The following is a 6,000-nucleotide window of genomic DNA, read 5'->3' as shown; positions in this document are numbered from 1 at the left end:
CAAAATGAGCAAACAAAAAAAAAATTCACTGTTTCTAAAGTTGTTAAAAAAGTTACTTTGATTTTCCATGTAGTCCATTGCTTGTTCCTTTCTTATTTTCCTATATGAATAACATATTTATTTATCTTGGCTTCTTGTATTAGCTATAGCAATCTTATATAATAGTAATGCACCTGAGAACATTTATGGCTCTGCTGGCAGTGTTACTATTACATCATTTAAACATAATGATGGTTACTGATTTCAAATTGAGGACTTACATTTATAGTAGTTTACTTTAAAATAATATATACTGTATACATAACAGAATACTATTCAGCTATAATAAAGGATGAATACTTACCATTTGTGACAACATGGATGGAACTGGAGGGGATTATGCTAAGTGAAATAAGCCAGAAAGAGAAAGATAGTGATGATTTCAGTCCAATGTGGAATATAAACAATGAGAAACAAAAGAAAGAAACTGACAAAACTAAACCAAAACAAACCCTAGAAATATGACTGCAGAATTGAATCTACTAGAGGAGGAGGGATGAAATGGAAACAAAGGGAGGAGAGTGCCTAAAGCTATATGGTAAGGGGTATATCATTGGTGCTTCCGTGGTAGGTGTGGTGTGTGACATACACCTAAGAAGATGTAAACCTATTCCCCTAAATCATACAGAGTGATGTAAAACAATGTCACCTCAATAAAATGAGTGGTATATTATACAATAGAATACTACACAGCGTTGAAAAATGATAAATTAGTACTCCATGCAACAAATGAATCTCACAGAAAAATTTTTGATTAAAAGAATTGAAATATATTTCTGGGCCTCCCTGGTCGCGCAGCGGTTGAGCCTGGGTTGCAAAGCTGCCTGCAGCCTCTGCAGCGCCGGTTTGATCCCCGGCCGCCGGGGAAGGGTCCCACATGGCGCACAGACCTCTCCTGCTGCCCTCTGCTCCCCTCAGCAATGTATTTCGTCAGTCTGCCTGTTCTGTTCACCGTTCTGGCTCTGGTGAATTCTCTCACCCTCCCGTACTTCTGACTGTACCCAGTACTTATAAAAATAAATAAATAAATCTTAAAAAAAAATCAAATATATTTCTTTCATATACTATATAGAATTATATAATTCTACCTATGTGAAGTTAAAAATAGACAAACCTAATCTATGGTGTTGGGACACTGAAAAGTATTTCCTTTCCTAGTGGGGTCAATACTGAGAGAGGCAAGAGAAAGGCTTCGAGGTGCTGTTAATGTTCTATTTCTCAAGATGGATAGTGGTGACACAGGTAAATTTATATGGCATCTCTTCTTCATACTGTTATGCTTGCAAATATGCACTTTCTGTATGTCAATTATGTTGCAGTAAAATTTTACTGTAAGGTAAAGAAATATATAAATTAAACTTTAAAAATAATATATAATCTTTTGTTCTTGAGATAATTATAGTGAACTTTTTTCCCACTAAAATAATAACACTAAGGTTACTAAAATTCAAAATTCCTTTGCCTTGATGCTCTATTGGGATAAACATTTGCATATCTGTATCATTTTAATGCTCTGAATTTTTTTATTTCTGAATATACATACACATAATTACATTCATAGAAAGTCTGAGTTGCTGGTTTTCTTCTGGTCATATTCCCAAGTTTTGCATCAGTTTTATATAATTAATTTGAAAACTTTGAATTCATTTCTTATATTTGACAGCTTAAATAATATTGGATAAAATTCTTTTAGAGAATGATTTTGTTTGCACATTTACTTTGAAGGAAATTCTTCAGCAATTTTTATTATTTTCTATCTCTCTTAACTTTCTTTGGATAAATTTCAGTAATTCACATTTTTCTAGGAAGTGATCCATTTATAAATAAACTGCATGTTATTAAACTTATAATGGAATATTGCATTCCAATAATCATTTCACTTATTCCCATGTCTGAATATATACCCAACTTTCCACGCATAGTGTTAAACAGTTTTGCAAATCTTTGCAAATTTTTATATTTCCAGTAATATATCCACCTTGTTGCTTCTTTCTAAGAATCAGGACTTTTATTTCTCCATTTTACTGCATCTTACACTAATTCATTAATTTTTTTATTAGTTGTTTTCTATGCCTGCCTAGGAAGTTTTCATTGTTCTTTGCTTCTAGAATTGAATATTTCATTAGATTTTTCATATTTAATAGTAAATTAAATAATCGCAGGAATTTTCCTCAATATAGCTTTGTGTGGTATAATCACTGAACTGATACTAATTAGTTTTGAAGAAAATATTTAAAGTTAATATTGTTCTCTACTTCAATTAAAACCAAAAGTTAAAAATAAATGTTTGAAGCTTTTGCTTAATTTTAATAATTTCATTTTAAACCTGTTGTTTTTATAATTATTAAATGGGCATTGTTGCCATTTACTGTAATTAGTCAGTTGTGACTTGTGGAATTTTTACCAGTGAGATTTTCTTTCTTTTTTAGTACTGGATGTGCTCTCTTAGTATATATATTACATGGACATCTGATATCAAATTTTCTATAGGCATTTTTATCATTATGTATTTGATAAACACCTATTAATAAAACATTAATAAAGTTCTCTTTATCATATTTCAAATTTTTTGTCTTCTTGATATGTGACATACTGAAATTTGTGTTTTGAATTTCCATTATAATGATGACATTCTCAATCTGTCCTTGGATTTCCAATAGTTTTCCCTTTACATTGTTCAATGTTTTATTATTCATTTCGTGAATGTCGTATCTTCATTGTGGGATATTCATTTTAAATGTAAAATAACATTTTTGGTATCTTTTTATGCTTTTGCCCTTCCATTTGTTTTCCTGATAATTATTTTGCTGTATCTGTTTTCTGCATTTTCATTTGCCTCATCTATTTCTGCTCTTCCCTTCTGTAATTTTCTAATCACAGAATTTTCAAATTTCTCCCATCTTTATAGAAGTGATGGTATCTAATGAAATCATAAGGTATTTAAATTGTGCAATGTGATGATCTGATATATGTTATGAAAGTTAGTTAGCTGATTAAAACTTACACTAAAGCCATTACCTATTTACCAATTTTTGGTAAGAACATTTAAGTTTTATTCTCTTAGCAAGTTTCAAAAATACAGTAAGACTGGGCCTCCCCTGGTGGCACAGCGGTTGAGTGCTGGGCTGCGAAGCTGCCTGCAGCCTTTGCAGCACCGGTTAGATCCCTGGCCACCAGCAAGGGTCCCACATGGCACAGCAGACCTCTCCTGCCGCACCTGCTGCTCCCCTCAGCAGTGTATTTCGTCAGTCTGCCTGTTCTGTTCCCTGCTCTGGCTCTGGTGAGTTCTCACCCTTCCACACTTCTGACTGTACCCAGTGCTTATATAAGTATTTTTAAAAAATTAAAAAACAATACAAAAAGATTGTATAGTCACCATATTACTCATTAGGTCCTCAGACCTCATTCATCTTATAACAGAAAGTTTGTACCTTTTCACCAACTTTTCCCTATTTCCCCTTACACAATCCCTTTTTAACTCTCTGTCCCATCCGTAATGTTTTTTTTTTTTTTTCAGGCTTATCTATTTACAAATTGTTATATTCTACTTTGTATTTGTGTTTTGATCCTACCTAAGACATTACTCTTTAATAATTTGCTTTATTTTTACAGCTGATATGTTTTGGCTTTAGTTCTCTCGTTTTTTTACCATCACTTTTCTTTTCCTTTTCTTTCCTTCTTGATTTTTTCCTAAGTTCTCCAGAAGTTGTGGCCTTTATAGGAAAATTGAAACTGCACTAAAGCATTCTATTCAATTAATTAAAAATCAGCTCTATCCAGGCAGTGGGTAAATGCTGTGTTTGGAAATGTGAACATGACCTGCTCTAGGAACTTTCTTATCCCCTGCTGTAGTTGCCACGAGTGTTGCTGACAGCACTTAAGAGAAGATGATCTTCATGTTCAACTTGTCTTCTTTTAATTTCCTACTGTCCACTCTATTTTGGCTCACGTGATCAGATAACATAGATTCATTATTATTTAACTTCTCATTTAAAAAAAAAAATCACTTTAGTGATGCTCCTGCCAAAAATGAATAGCCTAAATCAAATCAGGAGGAAACATCAGACAAACCCATGTTGAGTAGAATTCTACAAAATAGCTGGCTTATACACTGCAAAAATGTCAAGGTTAAAAGATGTGCTCTGGGGCTGGAGGGGTATGATGATGTACATCTGAGTAGGTATGAACCTATCCCTCTGAATCATATACAGTGATGGAAACCAATGTGACCTCAAAAAATAATGGAAAAAAAATCAAATAAAGATGGAAAACTATTCCAGATTAAAGAAGATGTTAAGGACCCAACGATTGCATGTAATACAAAACTCTGGAGGGATCCAGAGTAAAATAGCTCCAAAGCAGGGGTTGGCAAACTACTTCTATAAAGAGCCAGATAATAAATATTTTAGGCTTTATGGACCATATGGTCTCTGTTGCAACTACTCAACTCTGTGGTTGTAATGCAAAAGCAGCCATAGACAACATGTAGACAAATGGGCATGGTTTTGTTCCAGTAAAACTTCACTTGTGAAAACAGATGGTGAATATGCTATAGTTTGTAAAGCCCTGCTCTAAAGAGCATTATTGGGACAACTGGCAAATTTTTTATAGGGGCAGAAAGTTAAATAATATTCTCTGTTTATTTTACCAGTGCTAAATTTTCTATAATTGATAACTGTGTAAAGGTTATGTAAGAGTCCTTATTTTTAGACTATAAATAAATAAACAAAAACCCACATATATGCATATATGTACATATATCTCTTATAAATGTGTTTACATGCACTTATACATATTGATATATGTGGAGATATAGAGAAAATATGTGTGGATAGGTACCTAGGTAAATTTGATATTATATAAATATATATGTTATGTAAGTATTTAATTTAAATCTCCTTTTTCTGAGGAAGACCCTAACCCAGGGTCATACCTTTCATTCAGTCTTTTTTAACATGAATTGATTTCTCATCTTTCTTTCTCTTTCATGATTGACATATTTTGAATAGTCAAGTTTTTTCTCTTAATTTTTGGTTTTGGGTTTTTTTGGGGGGTATTTTTTGGTAGGATATCTCTCTGTCCTGTGTTTGTCTCAGTATTAGATTCATGCATTTTTGGTAGAGTTACAATATACTGGCTCTCTGTCCCACACAACACATCACATCAAGACACACGTGATGCCAACATTCCATTACTGGTAAGGTTAGCATTAATCACTTGGCAAAAATCGGGTTTTCCAGATTCTTCCACTCTAAAGGTAACTTGATTTATCATTCTTAATTTGTTATTTTCCAATTTTTTTCAAGCAGACTTCAGAATGAGCTCTGACATCTTTCTCTATTAATAGGAGCCACAATCTTTCACATTTTATATCCTTACACAAAAGAGCCATCTTCATTGTTTTGGTGACCTTTGAACTCAATAGATGCTTGTAAAATCTTGTAAGAGTCTACATTTGTTTCACCACATTCAGAATTCTTTCCATTATATTTGCACATAGCTGAGCTATACAGAGGCTGGGCCTCTTAATCATGTGGGTGGACCCCTCACAGAGGCCCAGTATGTTTAAGAACATACTCTTCTATTTAAAGGTTATTGTGTGAATACCAAATAACTACCACAGCTGGGTGTGAGATGGTGGCTTTGATTCACAGGCCTTTCAAGGCTGCTATGATTTGCATTACTATAGTTGGAAGGTTTTATTAAAAGTTATACATTATAATAACCCAGATTTAAAAAAAAAATGAATATGGGTCTTAAGATACTGATGTACTAGCTACACAGCTAATTAAGAGTTCAGAAAATCAGAAATGCCGCGTTTAAGGCTTTGAATTTTTCAAAATCTCTAGAATTGAAAAGGTATAGGTTTGGTTATGAATGCAACCGACCAAAATGGTTTTCTTTAATTTAACTGCACACCTCAGGGGGCACTGAAAAGAAAGCTGGGACCCCGGAGACTGG

General features: G+C 33.3%; 1 long non-coding RNA gene across 1 annotated transcript in view; it reads right to left on the bottom strand.

Annotated features, from left to right (window-relative positions):
• Positions 1-348: 348 nt before the first annotated feature.
• LOC129144986 (uncharacterized) overlaps positions 349-6,000 on the bottom strand; it is a 60,405-nt gene continuing 54,753 nt past the window's right edge. The window contains exon 4 of the long non-coding RNA XR_008549927.1: positions 349-381. This is a non-coding gene — a long non-coding RNA (uncharacterized LOC129144986). The remainder of the gene's footprint in view (positions 382-6,000) is intronic.

This window comes from Talpa occidentalis, unplaced genomic scaffold (assembly GCF_014898055.3).
Source record: "Talpa occidentalis isolate TD23 unplaced genomic scaffold, MPIMG_talOcc4v2.1 talOcc4.8, whole genome shotgun sequence".
Lineage (NCBI taxonomy): Eukaryota > Metazoa > Chordata > Mammalia > Eulipotyphla > Talpidae > Talpa > Talpa occidentalis.
This window is presented reverse-complemented; position numbering and strand designations above follow the sequence as displayed.